Source organism: Pollicipes pollicipes, unplaced genomic scaffold (assembly GCF_011947565.3).
Source record: "Pollicipes pollicipes isolate AB1234 unplaced genomic scaffold, Ppol_2.1 Scaffold_4881;HRSCAF=5763_pilon_pilon_pilon, whole genome shotgun sequence".
Classification (NCBI taxonomy): domain Eukaryota; kingdom Metazoa; phylum Arthropoda; class Thecostraca; order Pollicipedomorpha; family Pollicipedidae; genus Pollicipes; species Pollicipes pollicipes.
Window position 1 is genome coordinate 34,431,969 of NW_023596576.1, and position 24,167 is coordinate 34,456,135.

General features: G+C 57.2%; 1 pseudogene; it reads right to left on the reverse strand.

Moving 5' to 3' along the window:
- LOC119100286 (T-complex protein 1 subunit alpha-like) overlaps positions 1-24,167 on the reverse strand; it is a 42,938-nt pseudogene that overhangs the window by 1,430 nt on the left and 17,341 nt on the right.

The following is a 24,167-nucleotide window of genomic DNA, read 5'->3' on the forward strand; positions in this document are numbered from 1 at the left end:
CTCGGGACGCAAGCAAACACAACCAGTAAATGCCAGCAAAATTGCGCTTGCGTGCAAGCTTGCGTAACCACAACGCAAGGCAAAGCGGTCAGTGACTGGCGCCGTGTCGCGAAGGTCGTGAATGCTTTGAGCCACCGGTAAGGGCGCGGGCGGGACGGCCCATTACCTCTAAGCTTGGCCACTAAGTCTGTGGAATCCTGGGCGGCGTTGATGGCCAGTGTCTTGGGGATGACCAGCAACGAGTGGGCGAACTCGGCGATGGCCAGCTGCTCCCGAGAGCTCTGCAAGCGGCAGATAGCTCACACACATGGGACACTGGCCTGATGTCAAACTCATGTCACGCAACTGCAGCGGTGCCAGCGCGCTCCACTGACCCGTACCATGTGGTGGAGTGGCACCATGATCTTCATCACACTTCCGACTAACCCAGGAGTTAATCTGAATAACTCGCACGGAGTGAGAGCTCACTGAAAGATCAGCGCCGCCGACAAATCCCGACATGCTTCGCGCCCGTCCTGACGAAAGCGGATTACTTCAGATGCATTACAACACGAAACAAGTTGCCTAAGAAAAGTGCGCCGCTGAATCATGCACCGCAAATGTGCTAGTTCACTTAGTGTTTCCAAAAGCGAAGCTGGGGAGACACATTAGATCGTAACAAGTGTAGCACGAGCAAAAAGTGCACTTATATGAGAGTCAGCGGGACCAAACAGCACCATCCGCTTGACTGAGGCTCGCAATCCATTCGCAATCGCCAGCACGTGTTCTTGGTACCTGCGCCATCCATAGACCTGCGGTTGAACTGATCAGAGCTCTCCTGCTCTCAGAACTCTCAGAACTATTCCGAACTGTTCAAGCGCCAATCCGGCGTGCTGAGACCGCCGAGGGCGACCTCGGCGCCCGCCCGGTCGCCGGCCTCGCTCGACGCCGCCCGGGCGCCCACTCACCATTGACGTAGCGAAGTCTCCAGGTAGATAGAGAGCGCCGTCTCGACGGCACCGCCCCTACCACCAGCGACTTGGACTCGAGTACGCGTTGCACCACACAGAGGGCGTCGTGCACCGACCGCTCCATCTCGTCGCAGTAGAAGTCGTTCGGGCCGCGCAGGATGATGGAGGCGGCCGTCCTGGCCGTCGGCCTGAGGGCAGAAGGTCGCGGCCGCGTGAGCCGCGCGCGCGCAGCCCCGTCACGACGCACGCGGCACGTCACGGGCGGCCGCGCTCGGTCCCGGCCGTGACGCGCCGACGCCGCGGGCCTCCTGGCCCGACCCGACTCGTCCGAGAACAGGCGAGGCCATCTGATCGCAGGCAATTCACCGTACAGTCAGAGAGACGGGAGCGCCGCCGAGTGGCTGCCTGGCTTCCGTGCCGCCCCCCCCCCCCCTCCCTCCCCCCCCGTGCGCCAGGTGGCGCCCCTCGCCGGCACGGCACTGCAAAGCCATCGGACCCGCGCTGCTCGCGCCAGGTTCCGGCTCCGGACGCCACGGAACGCGGCGCTCCGCGTGTTCCACCAAGACACGCGATCTGAGAGGGCCGCGTTAAATCCCACCCGGAGGAAGGCGCGGGCCCGCCAGTTCGTCCCCGTGGCGTCCAGCCCATGCACAACGACCCGGGCCACGCGGGCCGTTACTGCATGGAGAAATAGGGTGCTGCGCCGGGGAACTCCTGTACGACTCACGTCGCCGCCCATCACGCTGAGCCGTCCCGATCGCGCCATCGCGCTGGCAGGCGACCTGCCGGCGGCGGCGCCCCTCTCACACCAGAGCTGCCTCATTCAGAGCCCCCTACAACCGACCACCGGACGCGAGCGGCCGGCCGCCGCGGTCAGAGCGGGCGGGGCACGGAGCACAGGTGCGGGGCGTGGATACGGTGCCGGCTGGCCTTGCCCTGCCCGTGTCTGAGGTGTTCCGCTGGCTCCGACTCGCGCCGGGGCAGCACGGGTCTGACCAATGCCGTCACCGACGCGGACCCCACACCTTTGTATCGCCCGTGCCGCCGCATAACTTGCTGGTGAGCACCCCGGTGGAGGATTCGCTTCTCATCAGCCCATGTGGTCGCGCAATATCCACCGATTTATGGGACACTGCACGTCAGGCCGCGGCCGCAACTCAGCTTACAGAACGTGCTTTTCGGGTTACGGCGGGCTCCGGCCACGCATGTCGTCCCGGCGCCGTCTCGCAAACGCAGATCCACCGCGGCCGCACCCGTCAGCCGGCCAGTCCCGGTCCGTCCCCACGCTGGCACTCCGCCCATCGGCGGCCGCACTCAACACCGTCCGTAACGTATGGCCTGATAGCGCGGGCACGGCGGGCACGGTGATGTGCCAGCGAGGCCGGACGGCGGGCGAGGAGAGCGTCATCCACGGAGTCGGCTCGGCCCACCAGCAGCCCGCCCGGTCCCGGGTGGCGAGCGAGGAGAGCGTCCTCCCTGGAGTCGGCTCGGCCCACCAGCAGCCCGCCCGGTCCCGGGTGGCGAGCGAGGAGAGCGTCCCCATGGAGTCGGCTCGGCCCACCAGCAGCCCGCCCGGTCCCGGGTGGCGAGCGAGGAGAGCGTCCTCCATGGAGTCGGCTCGGCCCACCAGCAGCCCGCCCGGTCCCGGGGGGCGAGCGAAGAGAGCGTCCTCCATGGAGTCGGCTCGGCCCACCAGCAGCCCGCCCGGTCCCGGGAGGCGAGCGAGGAGAGCGTCCTCCCGGGGCCGGCACGGCTGACCAGCAGCGCGCCCGGTCCCGTCGGCCTTTGTTAATGGACCTTGAGCCGCTCCGCCGATCCGATAAGCCATACGTAGATTAGCATTACAACATGGATGTGGAAGCTGCGACCAGGTGATTACCCCGCAAAACTCCCCACATTCAAATGAGCACGTGATTACTGGTCACGAAGGTATTTCGCATACATTTTCGCCGCACATTTGAAAATAGAAATGTTGGCGGCGATGTCAAAATGTCGCTTGGCAGCGAATCGATCTGAAGCACAGGACGCGAAATTGATGCATAAAAGGATTCAAGTTCAATTCTCGTCGGACTCCCAACTCAAGCCAGCATCCCCACCTGATACCACTTTGCTTGCAGCGCCGACTGAAAACACTCGAAGCGGTCTCTTCTTATCATCGCGCGCCATCTAAGGTGTTTGACTGCACTTAACGTTAGTTAGCTCACAAAACCGGCACACGGAACGAGTGCCACGCAGAGGCTGCTCGACCAGCCTCACCGAACGTGTTTCTCAACAATTTTGTCCACCCTGACTGAGAGTAATCCTTCGTATTAAATTTCTGGGTCACTTATCAAAGTCTGTGATTTGACCAGCACGGTAGTCGTCGTCAGCACTGAGGATTTACAACGCGCTTAGCCGCTGAGGCTACATGGCGTCACCTGCCTCTCACCCTGGCAGGAAAGGCGGGCACCGTGGGGAAACTAGCCCCGTGACTCTGGCTTTCCGGACGTTTTTTCAGACGAAGACTCTACGAACTCCCTAGTGGGTTCTCGAAATATCTGGTGCATGTAAAAGGAGACCTCAATTCGCTTGCTATTGACATTGGTGAACTAGCGGAACGTTACGTGAACACAGGAGCATGTGCCGCCCCCCCCCCCCTAGATGACAAACCAAGAAGACAAAAAATGCACCATCGTGCGCCTCACAAGACATCCACCATAACCGTGAAGACGTTAGGAAGTATTCCAGTTTTGTGCGAGCAACACATTTTTAAACGTATTATTCAAGCAAAGCGTAAAAATTGTGCTATTGCCTGCCTGGTCGAAACTTGGAAGTTTGTTGCACTACCATCAAAGCTTGGTGGGCAAAATGTCATGTTGCAAACCGTAAACGTTCCGCTCACGCCCGAACTCATCCATGCTTATGCCCTCTTGGGACTTTGCTGCGACTTTTCGTTTTGTTGCAAACACAAGCTACTTCGTCGGTGCACGGGTATAAAGGCGTCGAGAGGTACGCGATCCTCAGCTGTCCAGAACGGGTGGGCCTCGACTGCACCATTCCGCCCTCATCATCGCCTGCGGGCGTGCGGACAGCAGACCCGAGGGGGGGCCTTCGACCGGGATCCCTTCGGCCCGTCGACTGTCTCCGCCGGTCCCATGCCTGACTGCACCGCACCGCGTGTGCGCCTCGGCCGGCCGCTGCGCCTGCTGCCAGAGGACGGCACGGGCTTCACAGAGCAGCGCAAACCTGCCCTGGCCCGCCGAGCGACACGAGCATGCAAATGCTCCAGTGCTCGAGACACAACATAGCCAAGATAGCCGTGGGCCAAAGCGCCTGCACTCTTCGGATACCTGATGCAGGACCATTCTGGGGTCAAACACCGGGGCATGATCTGCGTGGCGTTTTGGGGATGCGGCAACAGCTCTCAATAAAGCCATCGGTTGTCACCCGGTGTGGACCGTGTACGATCATCTCTCGATTCTGTTACACCTCAGCGTCGTATTTAGCAGACCTTGAACAAACGCCCGGCACTGATCGGTGTTTCGTCCGGCGTGTGTTGGCACGGCGACTTGCTTCTCGCAGGACGCCGAGCGGTGCTGGAAATTGGTGCCACGAATAATCACTGCCCACCTTCGAAGAGATTTGATTGGCGTTTTGCAACACTCACAGTACACCCTGATATTGTGCAGCTGTGCACGAAGCAGTCTGAGCCATAAGAGACATCAGTGGAGACCAACGATACAAACAGAGTCGGCGCTTTCGTGCCCTTATTGAACATCTGAGACATTTCCATTTGAATCGGGGTATGTTGCTACATAAATGCTACCTTCAGGGATATGATACTTTCCGGGCTCTCAACTTCGCCAAATAAATTACACATTACTAAAAGCCAAACCACATGCCTAATAAGCAAGGATTGGACGTAAAACACCAAGCGCCGTTCTACCATCGCATCAGGGGTGCTGATTTGTAATTGGCCTGCAGGGCTCAGGCATGCCAATGCAGGTTTAGGCCTTACGGCGTTATTTTTGCACCTGTTTTGTTTTTTGCCGGAAGACTAGAAGAATTGAAGAGAACGTTAAATATCACATCATACATATCTTGTTTGGTCATTATTTGATGACCGTGACTACCATTGCTGCTCAAATAAAGGGTTATTTTATAAATGACATCATTACAAAAAACCTTCATCCCCAAAGTGGCCTAACTCCGCTTAATAAACACAGCTTTGGAAAGGTCAACCTTTCGAGATCTTGCTTTGGCTCCAAAATGACGAAGTACATCACATTGTTCGTCAATGAACAGGGCCACCCCTTGTTACCGAATTAATTGCTATAATTCAAGGGCGCTTTCTTTGGGTGGGGGCCCTTACACCTCTTTCAAAGCGCCATGGTGGTCAATGTTGAGTCGGAACCCAGTAATTCGTCGAGTCCAACGCTAAAAGGCATGAGAGAAAGTCCGTGAGAGACCATGTGACTCTCTCCTTTCCAAATGAGGGTCTCGGTACCCAAATGTTTTTAGGAAGTTGTGTTCCTCAACGGGCGTTGTCAGTGACAGGGGGGGGGGGGAGGATGGGTGCCCGGACCTTTTATAAACTCTTGCGAGCTTATCTCGTAGGAGAGCGAGGGGACATGACGGCCCCCCCCCCCCCCTCCTCCTCTGGACAGTATGCTCATTGTACCTTTTTGAATACCCATTGGAAACATTTTAATAGCAACTGAAGTTGTCCGGCGGTGGAGTTTCCTTTGCCAAATACCTCAGCGATTTCGCAAACGCTCCCTCCCAATTTGCGAACTTCCTGACCCACCAGTGGGTGGGTCAAGGAGTTCACAAATTCCTTAACAAGTTTGCAACCTTTTGAATTTTCAAATTTTGTGTATCGTACATAAAAGTCCAGCATACCCGCTCGCAATCTTTGGACTCAAAGCACCCGCGCCCGGCGTCGCAGGACTGCCGCCGTAGTTAACACCAGGCCGGCGGACGGACCATACCGACCACTTACCTAAGCGTAGTGCTTTCGAACGCTTTATGAAATCAGCTCGTACCCAGCAAGCGTGCTGTGGGCCGTATATTTCAGCTGTGCAGTTTTGACACTGATACTTTGAACGGAGTACCAGTTACAGCACCGTAATCAATATTTCAGTGAGCACCGAGTCGTTAACGAGAACTAAGACCAACGGCGTACGCGGTATTCTTTCATATATTTATTACTATTATTCTTCTATCGTATATCTATCAAGTTATCTAACACGATATTCCCAGCTGGCTCCGGAGACACGAACAATGGCCCTACCAGTCAAGGTAACTGACACCGGCTACGAAGTCAGCGTCCATTCCAGGGTGGTTCTAACTCTGTGGAACTTTGCGGAGTGTTACCCGAAAGAGCATTCAAACCATTCCCCACACAACTGAACGTTCAAGCTGTTGAAATCCAATTCGATCTGAGTGGGAGTTGGCAGAGTCAAGCCGACTTCAACTCCGCATATGTTGCGTTGCTGGCTAGTCTGCAACGCGTGAATATTTTGATCAGCGACCATCAGCCGTGCAGGGCTGTTTTGACTCGTACATATGATAGCGCGCTTAGTCGTGCCATTCTCGGTCCTCTTAGACCGTAGGAGACGTACCAGTAATGACCGGAATGGCGTGACTTGAGGTAAGACAGACGCCTCTCCAAATCTGAACATCAGCATTGACGTAATGGTGGAACCTCGAACTACGATACAGCTGGTGGAACTACGATACAGCTTGTGCTGCTGTGTGCCATGCCGTGCAACTGCTAATCCGATCCGAGTATTAGTCTGAAAATCGCACGGGCCAACAACGCCGCGGTCAACAGCTGCACCCTGCGACGAGGGTAGGAAGAACCCAAAGACCAATGTGGAGGGCACCTGGCAATCGAGGGTGCCGGGACCACTCAACACATAGAGCCAACTGCGCTGAGTCCTCCGAACAAACCAGAAGAACCCAGAAGCAGCGTGGTAGGCCCCTGAGCGGTCAGGAGTGCTCCGGCGGGTTGACGTATAGGGCCCCGACCACGGCGTAGGGCCCTTGGAGCAAATGGGAAGAGCCTGAGGCCAAAGTAGAAGGCCCCTTGAGCGATCGAGAGTAACCGGCAAGCCAACGTATAGGCCGCCGTCAACAGCGGAAGACCCCGGGACAGCGTGATGGATTCTAAAACATCTGCAACCATGAAGCCATCGATCAGGCAAGAGTTTTTGTCCGCTCGTGGGCCGTTTATTCGCTCATGGGCCTTTCTCGCTGTCGCTGTCTGTAGGCCCGAAGTCGCCCCAGTTCTTAACACCTTGTATGAACACTTGCATTGGCATCGAACCTGCATTCGGCCAGCGTCGGGCTCGGGGATGGGGATGGCATTACTTGCCCCTCTGCCCCCCCCCCCCCACACTCCTCCTCCTTCAATCCCCCTCCGTCCCACTCCCAGGTCTGCTGCCCAGGGCTGCAGGAGTCAGGGGTTTATCACGATCCTTCACCAAACACATTCAATATGCCTAGCAGACACGCGTAACATACCGCGAGAGAAAAGCAGCACACAATTCAAGAGGAAACAACCGGCAGCAAACGGCCGGCTATGCAAACCAGCACATGCAAACTATGACACAGTCTGCACCCGGCTTGTGTTTATTATCCCGGGTCTCCACGAGGGTGCCGGACAGTGAGAACTGACCCGGGTGATCAGCCGCTAAGCGCAGAGCGCAGAGCGCCGGCCCGGAGCCGCGGCCCGCACCGGCCCGGACCGGAATCGTCCGAATTATTCGGCCAGTTTCCCCCGGGTCGTTAGGATGAAGAGGCGCGACTGTTTTCCGTAATTTCCCGGCGCCAGCGTCGTTCTAGCTACCTGGGTTCGGCGGCCGGCCGTTAATCGCTCCCCTGGGCGCGCGCCGACGCTCCGGCTCCGTGGCCGGCTGGAAAGTGTGTCGGACATCGTAAAGCGAGCCACACAGTGTGCACGCGCACAGAACAAAAGCGCCGGAAACCGCTCGAAAGCGGCCGCCTGCGTATGGCCACCAGTGACGTCTTGTCCGTCAGCGGTCAGCGGTGGCGCCGACGAGGCACTGGCGGCGCTGGGTCGTGCGTGTGGGGGGTCGCGAAGTCGCGTTCCTCCTCCATCGGCCGCTTGTTCCCGCACGCGGCACAAGCACCCGCACCGGCTCCGGCCGCGCACGGCGCCCGCCGGCGGACGGACCCGTCACCACCGGCCAGGACGCCGGCGGCCCAGGGGCCGCGAGCAGGCACCGGCGCGTGGCGGGCGTCCGGCTCGGCTTCGTGCCGGCCGGAAACACCCGGGTCGGGTTGCAGAGCCTGAGCGCGCAGACAGCCGCTGCTTTACGACGGCGGGGCGGCAGCGGAGAACCGGACGAGGGCCGCGACGCCGCGCGCGCGCGCCCCGGGCTCGTGCTCGTAATCACAGGGCCGCGCGGAAACGTGTAATCCTGCCGTTCCCATGTGCTGATTTTCCCGACCGCTCCGGCCGCTCCGGCAGCACTATGCTGACGGAGGCATATACGGCCCTCTGGGCGCTCCGGCGTCCGTCACCGTCCTCCATCCAAAGGCGAAGGACCACAACAGCCTGACACGGCCTGGCGGACGGCGGCAGACGTGAATCACCATTACCTTGTGGCATATCCAGGCTGGCGGCGTTGGTGGTAGGCATTGCCTGACCGACCAAAGAGGGAACGGCATAACCAGTGGCGAATGAACGACAATATTGATGAGAGCGCTACGGGTGGGATGGACGTTTAGCGGGTAGTTATCTTTTCGGTTATCAGTAGTATCGATACCTAGACGACCATGTTCAGTGGCGCTTAACAAGATACCCGTTTCTCGTTCCAAATTTGCCGTGACTCATGTCGAAAGCAGGTACAAAGGAAGACGTCCTGCACGGTTTGATATGCCTCACGCGATGGGAACTTCGGCGCAATCACTGCTCCACCAGGCTGAGAGGCTTCAAGGATGAGCACGCTCCGAATGCTGCGATAAAACCACACAATGAAGGCGACTGATCACGCGATAACCTGCAACGTAAGGAGAGCAATTTCCCCCACCGCATTACATGCGCCATCCGGCCGGAGTTTCAGCAGGCGGACGCAGAGATGCGTCACCGCCGGCGAGCTGGCCGTGCGCTCGTCACCGGCGGACCCTTTTCCGCTGGGACAGGCCGGAGACCCGGGGGCGTTCTTCCCAGCTGACGCCGCCGGGTGGGGGCGGGGCAGGGGAGGTCAGCCGGGGCCTGTCCCGGTCAGGAGGCCGTCTGGGCGCCGTGCTCCGAACCGCGCCTCAGGCCTCTTTGCGATGTGAACGGGGCCAATGTAATTTCTTGTTGCTTGGTTTTTCACACGGCAAGGCCAAATGGCAACAACATGAACGCAGACTGGGGCTAATATGCGGTTTGACGTGTAAACCAAACACTTCGATTACCTCGCGCGCCAGCACGCGCGGCGTCCGACCGTTCTGATCGCTTCTCATAAATTCCTCAGTTTCCTTTTAGTCCAGTGGAAACAAAACGCCACACCCTCTGGCTGGCCTGGAAAGCGATAGCCAAAAGACCGATGCCGGGTTGAGACAATGGCCGCGCCCGATTGCTGCCGCCGCCGCCGGTCGCCGCTCCCTGTTCAGCGCCAACCGTGAAGGATGGGTCGGCACCGGCGCCGCCCCACCCGCTGCCGCCGCGAAGCCGGCCACGGGCCGCGCGGCCGCCACGTGGACACCAGTGAACGGAAACGCACGCCCGTGCAGGCGACCCGGGGCATTCCGCGGGCTCGGACCACAGGTGGAACCTTCCGAGAAGCATTACGGAGAGCGCAGCAGGATCGTGCTCTGCACGCCTGGTCTGAGGACTGCACGCCATAATCCAGATAAATGATGATGATGATGAAGACGATGATGCATAATGCATGCACTAGGTTCCTGTCCCCCTCCCCCCCCCCCCCCCCAGCAAGAAAAGTACGGGGAGCGCTAACTTATCGCGTAAACTTCAAGACGCCTGGATGAACAAAATCAATTCCAGCGGGCTGGCACTGAAATCATGTTAAATATTACCGCGAGAGCGTTGAACTAGCATGTTTGGAGCCAGAACACATCATAATAAAGACAACGCATAAAACTTTTCCAAGCGTCAATATTTTCTGAACACTTCTTGCTCATTTTAGCCAACACTGGAATTTCTATGGCATACCTTACACATATTGAGTGTTAATGTAAAACTGGAAGGAAAATGATGGCGTCAGACAATGTTTCCATGCCGTTATCAACATGACAACCGAGTTGTGTTAGCACTGTTTCTTTATTTCAGTCCCTCCGATTTTACGTAGGAACGTGGTTTCTAAACCGGTTTGCTTTCCTGTCGTTTCCAGTGGCTGTCGGCAGTCGACAGACTTATCAACGATCTTTCATCGGGCTTTGACGGTAAAACCAGCGTCTAAGGATATAAACAGCTCAAGAGACGCACTCAACACGTGACAGCTTGCCTAGTCTCGCTCTTGAGTTCTTGCTTACAAATGTCGCGGAGCGGGTCTGTAGCCATCCAGAATCAAAATATCGCAGAAGCTTAAACAAGGCAACTACTCGTTCATATGATAATGAAAATACGTGTTAATAGGCGCGACCAAAAAGGTCGGATAGGGAGCGTCGACGTCAGTGGAAGCCAAAGTTTTACATAAGCTTGTTCCAACCTCACAAACTTCTGGCGCACACATGGACAAGCCTGACGAGCTTTTCCCGGCCCAAGCCGGCCACCGACTGCATGCCTTGCCAGGAAACACGGAGGGCCGACAGGCATCCACCAGTCTTGACGGCCGCTCGGCCACACCCACCCGGGGCTGGCCGGTCCTCTCCGAGACACCCCGGAAGCCACGGGACCGCGCGCCGGTCCCGGCTCAGGCGGAGGCCAGGGAGTAGCGCCGGCCCAAGTCGGCCCGGGAGGAGGCCGCTGACAGACGGCCAGTTTCTCCTCTGACGCCGGCTGCGCGCTGGCGGTCGGCGGCCGGCGGGCTGGGCGAGGCCTGCCGGCCGCAGCCACCCGTCGACTCCCGATGCGCCCCAACGCCCAGGGCCGAGCCGGCCCCCGTGGCAGGCACTGTTGGCGGCCCGGGACTGGGCAGAGGTCGGCAGCATGCGCGGGTAAGGTCAGGACTGTGGGGATTCCGGACCGGGTAGGGAGAGGAGCATGACAGCGCATGCGTCGGGGAGGAGGTGAGAGCAGTGTAAGGATCAACGTGTACAAAGTTACGCGGACGTCAGGAGGGCGCCTCCCATTCGGCCCCCACTGCGCCGTGCGCCGAATGGGAGGTCACCGTCCAGTGGGGTACGTCGGCACGAGACCAGTGTTGAAAAGTGACAGCTGAACTTATAAAGCGCGCCGTCCGACGACGCGCTAGGGAAACATACTGACGGGAGGCAGCGGTTTATAATGAGACCCTGCGAAGACGGCCGTAGGCGGTAGTCGTCAGCAGACGAGAGCTAATTCTGTAAACATCCGCCAGAGGCGCCCTCAGCAGACAGCCATTTGTCACGGCGATGATGATGGATCGGGCCTCGTTGACCTCCATCCGACCCGAGGTCCCGCCCCAGCTGAAGACCACATTACACGGCTGACCCGGGACGCCGGGACAGCATACCCTCCTCCCGCATGACGCAGAGGTCGCCAGCACCAGGTTGTGCACATCAGCCTGCATGCGTTCGCGTCTGAGAATGCAGTCTAGCTCGTTATAAGCGTCAACAAATCACTCAACGACAGCATGTTTAGTAAACGGAGGCAATCTCCAGGAAAAAGCGAAAGTTCTGGAAGTTCGTCAAGTCAGTCGAGGAAACGAGGCGCCTAAATTCCAGGCATTCCATTACCATCATGAATTATTAATGTTGCCCGCTCCTCAACAGTATTTCCATCCCATCCCACAATCGAACGGTAAAAGCCGGTAATGATATCTAATGTTATACAATTGACCCAGTGCGATGCTGTGTAGATCCTGCAGAAGGCTAGTGCCACGATCAGACAAAATGTGTCACATGGCGGTGTAGGGTGATCCTGATTTAACTTGAATATTGCCAACGCCTCTAGGTAGATTATCCCTGACACCAAAGGCTACTACAATTGCAAAGCGTCGTATTACGACAGCGGGCTATGAAAAACGGCCAACATCCCACATGCAATCAACAGTCAAAACCACGTTGTGGACAAGATGGCGTTCACCGACAAACCGCACGGACACTATCTAGAGCCAAGCGAGTCGGCGGACGCACCACACCAGTCCGCGGACGGATGCACGCATGCGCCCGAGCTGCGCCAGCGTCATGCGAAGCTGGCACGCGAAGATGGACACGGATAACAAGCTTTTTGTGTGCGTCCGGCACAAAAGAGGCCGACTACAGCGACGCGTAACAAAGCAATTCAGGTGCCCACGCCACTGAGAAACACCTACCTACCCAGGAGAAAGTTTTACTGCATGCCTGAATACTGGGGCCGGTTCGCTGGAAGTGTGGACAATAACAACGCGAACAATATCTTCTACATAAGCGACATGAATGGGCCTAAGAAATGCAAAAAGTTGGGGTCCAATTACACTGAGAAGGTAAAATTCTGGCAACCGCAATGCACTACATAACAATAGGCAAACTCCAGAGATTACCAGCTGCCAAACGAGGAGCACCACACACCCACCAACCGAGACCCATGTGCCCCAACGTCTCCCGAGAGTGGGAATGCCCCCTCTCCCGCCCCTCCACGAACTGCTTTGACAGTCTAATCCACATCCGCGCCTGCTGAAAGTGGCCTTCGCCTCCATCCCCATCGTCCACCACGAGCCTCCAGCCAGCGCCCGCTCGCAAATCAGCAGCGGACGAGCGAACGCCCGTGACCCGGCAGACCCCGCATCCGACGCCCGCTGTGGGAGCTGACGGCGGCGGCGGGGTGCGGCCCGGGCCGACTCGCGGCGGCTGCGTCTGCACGCGCCGGGTCGGCACCTTCCGCTGGTACTCGCCTGGCACGGCTCAGCCCGCCGCGCGGCCAGTGCGCGGCAGACGAGCGTCTGGTGGCGACGACAAATACGGAGCTACACGGACAGATCTAGCTGCTGGGGGCGCAACGTGACCCGCTCAAACCGTCGAGGACGACTTGCTACAGGCACGGCAACAAAACACATCACCTGCGTCTGAGAACGGACAATCGTTTCAACTGTCACTCAGGTCAAAAAACACTAGGCGTTTTGAAGAATTTATTTCCGCATTTTCGGATATCAAAAATCACGAAATAAAGCGGAGACCCAAAACGGCGCATGACGACTTGCATTGCGCAGATCAGATTCACCCAACCACGCAGCTGAAAACGATGGACTTCCGCTTGTACGCAGCGATGACGCAAGGACACGTGTCAAATCGTGCCAGCCGAGTTGACGCAGCTTCTTTTTCTGCATTAAGTAGTTCCAATACCTCGGGGAAAACCTTAAGGTGAGCATCTCCCGCAACGCACGCGTACAACGCGTCACGACCATTCAGTCGCCTGCACTACGGCGCCTCGAATACCGGTACGCACGGTCATGAGGCATGCACCCTTAGCAGGCGTGCCGCCGCGTGACGTCACGCGTGACGTGACGGCGACCGTGCCCGGGCGGCGGCCGTGCTGCTGACGGCAGTCGCGAGCAGAGAGCTGGGCGGCGCGGATCGTCCGACGGCGCTCACCAGCGGCAGAGACAGGTAGGTGGGTGCTCTGCCCCCCCCCCCCCCCGGCGCGGCCCTTCCGCCGCGTCCAGCGCTCGCCGGCTGGCGCGCCGGGCGGCACCGCGACGACCGGTTTTTAAACAGCCGTGCAGGTGGCAAACGCTACAGGATACAGTCGTGCACGTGGTAAATACCACAGGAGGATACAGCCGGGAGCCCGACCGACTCCCGCTGAAGTGTGGTCACGCTGACGGCTGTGAGACGTCCTCCTACAAACGAGTCCCGGGGTAGTTGTGACTGCTCGAGTCATGTCACAAAGTAATGCCCCACCTTTTTGCCCTCCCCTAAGGGTTTTACGGCAGAAAGCGTATTTTAACTTTAAACAGATGACAATATTCATAGCCCAGTGCATTAGAGCCGAGCACGCCAGCGCCCTCCTCCATCAACGATGTAACACGCCCAGCATTGTGTGTGGGGGGGGGGGGGGGAGTCAAGGTCTTCATATTTTGTACATGCATTTCCATCAGCCAAACGTTACGGGCCCCCGAAGACCAAGTTGCCAAGTAAGGCCTCATGACAAGCAGAGACATGCGATTCTCGCAACTTCGTATCAAAGTCTACGGTGGTTATTTAATCATCCCTCTCAGACCTTATTAAGTTGTTTTTGTGGAGCGGACATCGCCAGCTACTTCCCAGCTGTCGGCACACATTTCAATGACGCAATTATGGCATAACTGGTTGTCAAACTCAACACGCCGGCAGCCAGTACTGATCCCAGATACCGATCTGATGAGGTCGATGACTGAGCAAGCATAAATCAGGCCAAATCAACGGCACATTGATGGTACTAATGAACAGCAATAAAATGGATTCTCCCCCCCCCCCCCAAAAGGAACATTCAATCTACACCCAAACATCAATAAGGCCTCGTTGATTTATGCAGATTTCTCCCGTTAGTGACCACAAGGGCTTATGACGGGGCGGCGAATGTACTTTTTTTGCGGTTATGCAAGCGGCAAATTGTCAACAGCGATGCCAGATCCAGTCACCTTAGAAATCGGGAACCAATCAGTTCATGACGCACCGGCTCACGAACAGCAACGGCTTTTGTCGATTTCTGACAAGCCTTTCGTTAGCTGAACAACAGTTTTGATCTCCGCCTCACGTCATAAAACCCGTCTCATTTTCCAAGAAAAGGTAAAAGGGGCGTGAACGGTGAGCCGGCCGACGGTGGCCGCCGCCCAAACTTCTAGCTCTGACACACCACTGTGCGCACGCTAAGCCCGCTTCAGTGCAATTTTAGACGCTCCCAGGTGTCCACGTTCATGTTCACCGCGTTTCGAGCAATCACTCAGCTTTCCACAATCCCAGAAGACCCTTGCATCATGCCAGAGAACGTGCCGCGCGCCAATAACCATGCCAGCCTCACCGACCCGTCCAGCCGTGTCCCCGTGTCCGAACGCGTCTGCTGCCTCCGCTGAACAGGTGGGTGGGTGAGGCGGGTGCCACCGTCAGGCGCGTGCACCAGCTCCACGCCAACGATCACAACCAGTATGACTTTTCACAATGATGAATGGCAAGTGTCCTGCAGCAGCGCTGTAGAAAACAGGCGCTCACACCTGTCAGCGGGTAAATAGGTGTTCAGCCATCGAAACGTAGACCACACTGATGGAACTTCGGGGACGATTGTGGCAATCACAACACTGAATAAAGTATCCCGCTGATTTCGCAGTGCGACACGTCGAAGTACATGACAATTGTAAGCGTGAGTTTCGAAACACGCTTATGCTTTATTCCTCGTTCAATGTACCGTCCATGTAGTATTTCTCCTCGCAACATCGCGGCGCACACACGATTTCTGACGGGCATCAGTCGTCTAAACGCACACGGACAGCGCCTGACACTGAAATGACTCTTATATTATCAAACTACATTACACTACAAGTTCTGCGCTTGAGAAACCTGTACGCCCACTGGCGCAATGAACCCTGCGGATTGTGAAGGGTCGAACAATGAACCCGAGAGGAGCCAGTCACGCGAAGTCTAGCCAAAACACGCTCACCGTGATGTTCGCAATGTGGGCTTAGATAACCATGCTTAAAAATAGTAATTACTTCTTGAGTTACTTCTGTACACGGCCTCGTCCATTTTATTTCAATGATCCATTCGTGCATGCATGACCGGCAAGCGATGTTACTGCAATGCGATCAGCTCAGCCCATAAAAGTCAAAATTGGATGGATAGACCCGGAAAGAGGCTTCCGGCTGTAGAGAAACCCGAGGGATCTCGAACGGCACCTTGGAACTTTTCCCAGCCGGACTCGCGTTCCGGGAACGTTCTCCATCCTCCGGGTTCTACGATGAGCCGATGGGTGGGGGCGCGGGTCAGTCCGGCGGGCCAACGACCAATGACTGGAACCTCCCGTTCCTGAAGTTTGACGTCACTGTCCCCCGGCGACGTCGAGTCCCCGGGAGCGGCAGGCGGCGGCGCGCGCCGGTCCGCAGAGATGCAGAATGAGCGGCGGGCGGCGCCGTCCGTACCTGCCAGCCGGACCCGGCGATGTGCGCCCGGCCACCCGCTGTCCCTCGAGCCCCTCCACACTAGCCCAGATCAAAAGCCGTCGGGCGCGGACAGCACCAACTGTGCACCGCGTCCTCCATCCCGTCCTTCCGCCGGAGGCGACGGCACCAATGCAGACCGGCTCGGAGCGCGCCGCGCGCCGCGCCCGCCGCCCGCCACGCGTCCCAACCCAACTGCCTCCATCGTCCCAACCGCAGAGCGGCGCCGATCGCCGCAGCGCCAATTGCCGGTGCGCGCGCGCGCTGCACGGCCCGCTTCCCCCTGAGCATGTGCCGAGCGCGCCATCAGCATACCAGAGCACGATGGAGGTAGTTGCCCGGGCCAGCCGCTCCGCCCCGCCCCGCAACACCTCGCGGAGAACGGGCACGGCGACGGGCACCGGCCGGACCGCGGCTCGCGGCACCGGCGTCTGTCGCCGGCGGCGGCCCATTTCAGGGCAGCTGGACAGCCATTCATGTGGTTTCTACCAATGATCTTCGAAAGCTTGCTCATGAATATGGCTGGGCGTGTGCGCACTGTCGCTCCGCATCCAGCCATTTCCCGTGTGCTATCAAATTTGCCCACGTACAGCCTAAACGCCCGGGACCGACGAGTTCTCCGCGAGGAATTCGAAAGTGACCCGGCCAAACCGAAAGCTGCGCTTAGTGTACAAGCTTTGGTGAATAACTAGGTGCAAAAACAGACCCCAATACCGCACACATCATGGCGACATCAGCGGCGAGCTGGAGGACCGCGTGAGATGGCGCGGACCGCCACCGCCACACACATGGTGGTGCGGACCTGGCGCATGACGTCAGCGAAGACTGCGCATTCCTTTCCATTCAGCCGTAGCCAGTGCGGCGCAGGTCGCCTGCAGGGCCGTAAAGTCTGTATATCTGAGTGCTCCCATCGATAAACACTGTGCGGGCGGTCAGCTGGACAGGACTCGGCGCGCGGTGTCCGCCATCAGGAGCCAGAGCTCACACAGGAGACGGCTCCCATCCTCCCACGTGGCGGCTGGCCGCAGCTTACTGCCGCCAGTGCCGCACCTCAAATGGACGCGACAGGCGACATGACGGTGCACGTGATCGCATGAGCGCACACAGCACTCGGTTTAGCCGTAACAACCGCCAGTTACATGCAGGAGATTACAGTACTACGTCTAGCCACACCAAATGGCCACAATTCATGGCAAGAGATAACTCTCCGTACGGTTTCCAGAAATGCCACCAGATGTGCACGATTTCCTAACACCGCCCGTCATCGCGTGTTCTGATGATGATTTGGGGATTTAGGGCGCATCGACTGCTAAAGGTCATGCAGCGCCCATAACTATCGATTCATGCAGAGCCGTCAATCAGAGAAGTGCATCAATCAGGTCACCCTATAGAGCCATGATGATCGGCCCCTAGCATCATGATGAGAAGATTACAGGAAAATCTATAGCGCGAAGGAACTGGAGCACTTTACCAAACCCGACGATGTTCGAAGAATCCCCTAAAAAGTCGCGTAGCGTGCGACTCTGGACGTGGCGTCCGAAAAACTGCGCTCTCGTTGCAGTAAGGTGGCGGCAAGCGACCAGTACGTGATGCACGGTCAGTGGATCAGAGCATCGACCGCAGCATGGTCTGTCGCCAGCCAATAGCAGGTGACGGTGCGTAGCATATGTGTGACCTATGCGTAACCGGCAAAGGGCAACTTCTTCCACCCTATTGTCCCGAAAGCACGACTGCCATAATCCAATGCGGGGTTTCACCGACTGCAGCTTGTTGGCGCTCAGCGAGTTCCAGTACAACTGCCATCGCTTCTGCATAAACAGCGACACTGCGGGGGTACATGTCTTGAGCAGGTAGTGGTGTTATAGGAATTCTAGTCCCTGTCGTAGCGCGCTTTGCTGCCGCGTCAGCAAGATCATTTCCGCATATCCCCACGTGACTTGGGATCCAGCATAGAACGACCGTTTTTCCTGCTCGATCCAGTGAGCTAAGACGAGATTGAATGTCCTGAACAAGTGGATTCGACGGGGAGAAGCCGCTAACAGCCAGCAGGCTGCTCAAGGAGTCGGAAAGAATTAAATGCAGATTGCTATCGTCCACTTCAATAAAACAGAGAGCTTTGCTAATGGCTATAAGCTCGGAAGTGTAGACCGACGCGTGTGAGGGCAGTGTGAATGACCGTGTGGTCGATCCGCACACGAAAGCGCACCCTACACCTGCATCCGTCTTCGAACCATCTGTATAAGTCATCTTGTACCCGTCAAAGGAGGCCATGTGCTCTAAAGCTGCGCCTTTGAGTTCCGCCATGAGGACATGTTGCTTTTGCATATTTGATAGAGAGACATCCACTCTTGGCGATGCTAGCTCCCAAGGAGCAGTCTCCATGGGTTTAGGTCTGATGACACGCCGTAGGTTCAGGCCGCTCGCATCTAAAGCTCTCTCATTCGTACACAGAAGGGAGAAGTTTTAGGTGACCGTTGACGTAGGAAAAGCCTTCGTAAGCTACGCGAAAACACTGCTTTGTAGGTGGGATGATCTGGGAACTGCGCCAGCTTGCACGTGTAGCGCAGTCCCAGCATCTGCCTTCGCAATGCTAGTGGGGGCTCGTGAGCCTCCACCAGAAGACTGTCTATGGGCGATGTCCGAAAAGCCCCTGTGGCGATACGGAGTGCGGCGTGATGCACCGTGTTCAGAGTACGTTTGATCACGTCTGATGAGCTGTCGTAGATAAAACAGCCGTAGTCAAGTTTTGAACGAATCAGGGAGCGGTATAGGAGTAAGAGTGTCCTCCTATCAGCACCGTATGACGTACGTCCCACGCACCTTAGGATGTTAAGAGATTTTAACATTTGTCGCGGAGATTTCTGATGTGCTCACGGTATGTTAGGCGTCGGTCAAAGCGTATACCGAGAAATTTCGCGGTATTCTCATTGGCGACGCGTTCCCCATACAGCCTGATTTCCATATCAGGACAGTGACGGCGACGACGACAGAAATGAACTGCAGTTGTCTTCGATGTAGAAAACCGGAAACCGTTGAGCACACTCCACTTCTCCAGACGTGTGACAGCCAGCTGCAGCTGTCGCTCCATCGTGCGAGTGGTCGATGAGCTACACCAAATAGCAAAGTCGTCTACAACAGGGAACGGCTGATCCCATGTGGAAGCGTGTCCCCTATGTCGTTTATCATCACTGCGAAAAGAATGACACTTAATACGCTGCCCTGAGGCACACCATTGTCCTGTGGATACCTGTCGGATTGATAAGAACCAACACGCACCCGAAAGAATCTGTCAGTCAGAAAGTTTTGTAAAAACTTTCCCATGTGACCACGGATGCCACAATCGAGTAACTTCATCATAATTCCATGCCTCCATGTGGTGTCATAAGCTTTTTCTATGTCAAAGAAGATGGCGCCGGTATGACGCTTGCTACTAAATCCGGCTCGCACTGCGGTATCAAGAGTTAAGATGTGGTCAATCGTGCTCCTGTTCTTACGGAATCCGCACTGAGCATTCGTTGAAAAAGTTCTGGCGTTCTAAAGTCCACGAGAGCCGCACATTCACCATTCTTTCCATGAGCTTACAAAGCGAAGATGTGAGGGCGATCGGGCGGTAGTCAAGAGCGTTCGTCCCACTTTTCCCGGGCTTTAAAATAGGCACTACTATTGCCTCTCGCCAGATTGGCGGGAAGTTACCTGACACCCATATGCAGTTGAAAACTGCCAGCAACGCTCGTAGTACACGGGGAGGAAAATGCCGTATCATATCATTGTGGATGAGGTCGGGCCCCTCCGCTACACTACGCAGCGAAGCGAATGGCCGCTTGAAGCTCCATCATAGTGAAATGTTTGTTGTACGTCAGGACGTCATCTGTACAAAAATTAACCTGCGAAGTTTCACATCGTGCCCTGTGCCGCAAAAACCGCGGATCGCAGGTGCCATTTCGGCAACGGTCTGACAGGGCTTCCCCAATGGCTTCTGCCACATCACTTGGGTGGGTGATGTCTTGACTTCCCACTCGCAGTACGGGAAGAGAAACTGCTGGATGCAGTCCAGCGATTCGCTTAATGCGGCCCCATACCTGTGACGTCGGCGTGTGGCGATTTAGTAAATTGACGTAGCTGCGCCATGATGCACGTTTCGCCTCTCGTATAGTGTGGCGTGCGGCCGCGCGGTGCTTGCCTGAAAGCCAAGAGGTTTAATGTGCTGCTGTGCCGGTCAAAAGCCCTAAAAGCTCTCCGACGTGCACGAATAGCGTCGCGACACTCGTCGCTCCACCAAGGTACAGGGGTACGACGAGGGCATCCGGAGGTGCGCGGAATGCATCCTTTCGCCGCATCCAACACGAGAGACGTAAATTCCTCCGTAGTCGGAGTTGCAGAGTCGAAATCGTTGGAAAACGTCTCGTCCAGGCGAGTCTCAAATCCACTCCAGTCCGCCTTCTTGAAATGCCAACGCTGAGGTCGAGTACCAAGAACAGTACCACCACGGTACCGAACCCAGACCGGAAAGTGGTCACTTCCAAGGGGGTCCTCTGAAGCATCCCAGGTGAAGTGTGGTACCAACTGCGGACTACAAATGCTCAGGTCTAGCACCGACGATTGTCCGGATGGCAATGTAAAATGCGTTCTTGATCCTGTATTTAAAACGCACAGACCTTCGTCACGCACGAGAGCCTCACATAGCCTCCCGCGAGTGTTCGTGGAAGCACACCCCCACACAGTGTGATGTGCATTAAAATCGCCTAAAACGAGTAGAGGGGGAGGGAGTTGAGAGACTAACTCTCGTAGTCCTCCAGATGGAAATGAAACCCCAGGTGGCAAGTAGAGAGAGCAGACAGTTATGGTGCGGCGGTTGAAATTCACCGTTGCTGCGACAGCCTGCAAGTCTGTTCTCAACACCAGACGCCGCGTAGGTACGCTTTGGTGTACAGCCAAAAGAACGCCACCGTAAGCAACGGTATCTGTTGGCATGTCAGTGCGGAAGGTAGTGTACCCTTTCAGGCTGAAGGCCGCATCAGGCGCCAACTTGGTCTCCTGGAGACACACGGCTACCGGGCAGTGCGCGCTTAAAACTGTCTGCAAGTCCTGGGTGCTTGACCTTACACCTCTACAGTTCCACTGTAAAACTGACTGAATGAGGAGGCTTTAAAAGCACTGTAAGGTTTTAAAAGAACTCAGCAGCGCTAGAGCCTGGCCCACGGTTGTGGGTTTTGTCGTCAGAACCCGAAGAGATCGGGCGGATCCTGGGTCGGATCCGGGGACTACCGCCATCTGTTGGCGAAATCGGCCCCGGCGGTCCACGCTTTTCCGGACGCCCCGTCCTAAACTGAGCCGGCGCCGGCGACGCCGTGGTCCTAGGCGGCGGTGGTGGTGGAGCACCCATAGACGGGTCTCTCCGCGAGTCGGAGGGGCCTGAGGGAGCTTCCACACGCTTTCGGGGAGGTGGGACTACCTCCGCCGTGGGAGCAGGCCCGGGGCCCGCACCCGACAGCCGACTGGCTGCCTTTGCCCTCTCCTGCTCCTGAAGGCGTGCACGCTTTGCCTCGCGCGCCCGTCTCTCCGCCTCTTGGCGCTCAAGGTTGTCCAGTTTCCGACCCATCGTCTCACTCAGGGTTGTAGGACGTGATGCTCCTGGGGAGGACGGCTGTGAAGCCGGTGATCGCGCGCTTACTGGCGAAGACCGAGAGGTTCGGCCCCGGCGGGCCACGGTCCACTCATTGCTTTCGGCTGGTGTGGGGTGGGGCGGCGAGGGTAACAACTGGCGCGCTGGCCTGTGCCTCAGAGGGGGCACAAGGTGCCAACGAGACGGGGGACGACAGTGTTGCCGATGCTGTGGCGTGCACCTGAGACGCCGGTACAACCGACAGCCCGAACGATGTAAGCAGTTTTAATGAACTGCGATCCGGTCATCTGGTCTAAGGAGACCTCAGGTGGGACATGGGCCTTGGCCGCCGTGGCATATGATGTCTTAGGGTGGCCCAGTTCATATAAGTCCCTTGCTTCCCGAAATGAGATGTTCTTCGTGGTTTTTAGTGCGATGATCTCCTTCTCTCTGGCGTACGCCGGGCATGCGCGATCAAAAGTGGAGTGAGGTTTCTGGTTTTTCCCACAGTTCACACACCATGGGTTCGCTGCAGTACACTGATCGCTCGGGTGCTCCGGAGAAGCACACTTGCCACATGCTGGCTGGTTGCGGCAGAAATCTCTCGTATGTCCAAACATTTGGCACTTAAAACATCTCATGGGGTTCGGAATAAAAAGGCGCACCTTTACCTTCACATAGCCTACCCTTACTTCAGATGGTATGTCAGGACGATTAAAAGTCAGCACAATGTTGTTCGTGGGGACCAGCTCCGCACCTCTGCGCACCTTGATGCGGCGAGCATCCGTTACCCCGAACTCAGCGAGACCATCGATTATCTCCTCATCACTGACATCTCTCAGGTCAAAACAGTTCATGATACCCTTTGACGAGTTCTTTGTCCTATGGACCTCCACAGCCATCGCCACTGACACATCCTTTTTCCCCTCCGCGTCCCGTACACAGTACACAAACCTATCCGAGGTCCTGGCCCGTTTGGCCTCCTCTCCGTTCTGGAACTCAACCTCGATCCCGCCGTCCTTGAGCTTATCGCATCGGAGCACCTTTCCAAACCGATCACACCCATTTCGCCTTTGAAAGGGCGAAAGGGACGACAACGGCTTCTCGGCGCTTCGAAAAATCAAGATCCGAGGGGTAGGCGCTGACGCACTACCACCTGTAGCCTCAGTCCGCCCCCCTTTCGGGGTGCGGGTGTTTTTTGAGTTTATAGTTGCCATGCGTGTAAGGTTGTAACATTCGGCACCGAGGCTCCCCACCCACCTCGGAGCCCAACTGGGGGACGGCCCACTCACCCAGGGGGGGGTGGTTCCGCCAGGGCTACCCCGGTGCTATACAGGGCGAACGACGCCTCCCACACGGCCAGGTGTAACCAGGGAGACCCCTCCCCGTCCTGACCGTGGTTCAGCGCCGCCGCCCCTTGACCCCTTAAGCCGCTGCGCGCGGCCAAGCGCCCCAAGCGGAAACCCGCAAGGAGCACCCAACCGCAACGCGAGCGACAAGCCGCTAGACCCGTGTGGGGCCCCACGGGCCCCCCACGCCCCCGGATATTCTGGCCAAAGTGGAGTGTTGGGACGCGCCGTGACTGACCCGCACGACGCGCCCCTCAGCCACCAGGATCCGATCAACCCGGGGACGTGGGCGAGGGGGCACGGCGACCCCGATAAAACGAGGATGAGGAGTGGTGATAGGGCTGGATGACGGAGAAAGGATAATGGGAAGCGGAGCGGGCGGGACAAGGAGCAGGAGCTCACGTACCGGCAGGGTCGCTACGCCCTGAAAGGAACAGCTTGCGCTGTCCACCCGTTACCGGAGCTGGGACCCGAGGGGGCGCTAGTCCCCTACACCGGCCGAAGCCGGTGCCCCTGCGGGGTCATCGCGTGTTCTGAAACGGTGCTGGAATGCCCGCATCATGTTACCGACAAGACACCTGATGTCGCGTGTCACAAGCGAGGCGATAACCACGGCTGTAACGTTCGTGCGCGTGATGCTCAAACACGCGCGGAGGTAACGAGACACCATGAGGAAGTCATGCGAGCAGGCCATAACAATGTATCGCCGTTTTCGTTTTTCGTTGCAGATTAACAAATAGCGGTTCACAGTGCAGCGCCCTGGCGTCAGGTCACAGCTGAAATAATCGAACTGGCTGCCCGTGGGACGGCCCGGTCCCCGTAATTTCAGTCAACATTCATAATTCTGAGCGATCGTCGTTTTCAGGGACTGCAACCAGCGTCTTGAAAAAAACCCGCATAAATATTGGGTGGACACCGATCACAATGGCCTGGGTGAGACGGCTGCATAGCCTTCACGAACCAATCTCTCTCAGCTTCGGCACACAGAACGGTATTCGAGATAAGCTTAGAAGAAAACCCCGTTGGCCATTTCCTGGCTGTCTGCCGGTCCTGTGTCAAGGAC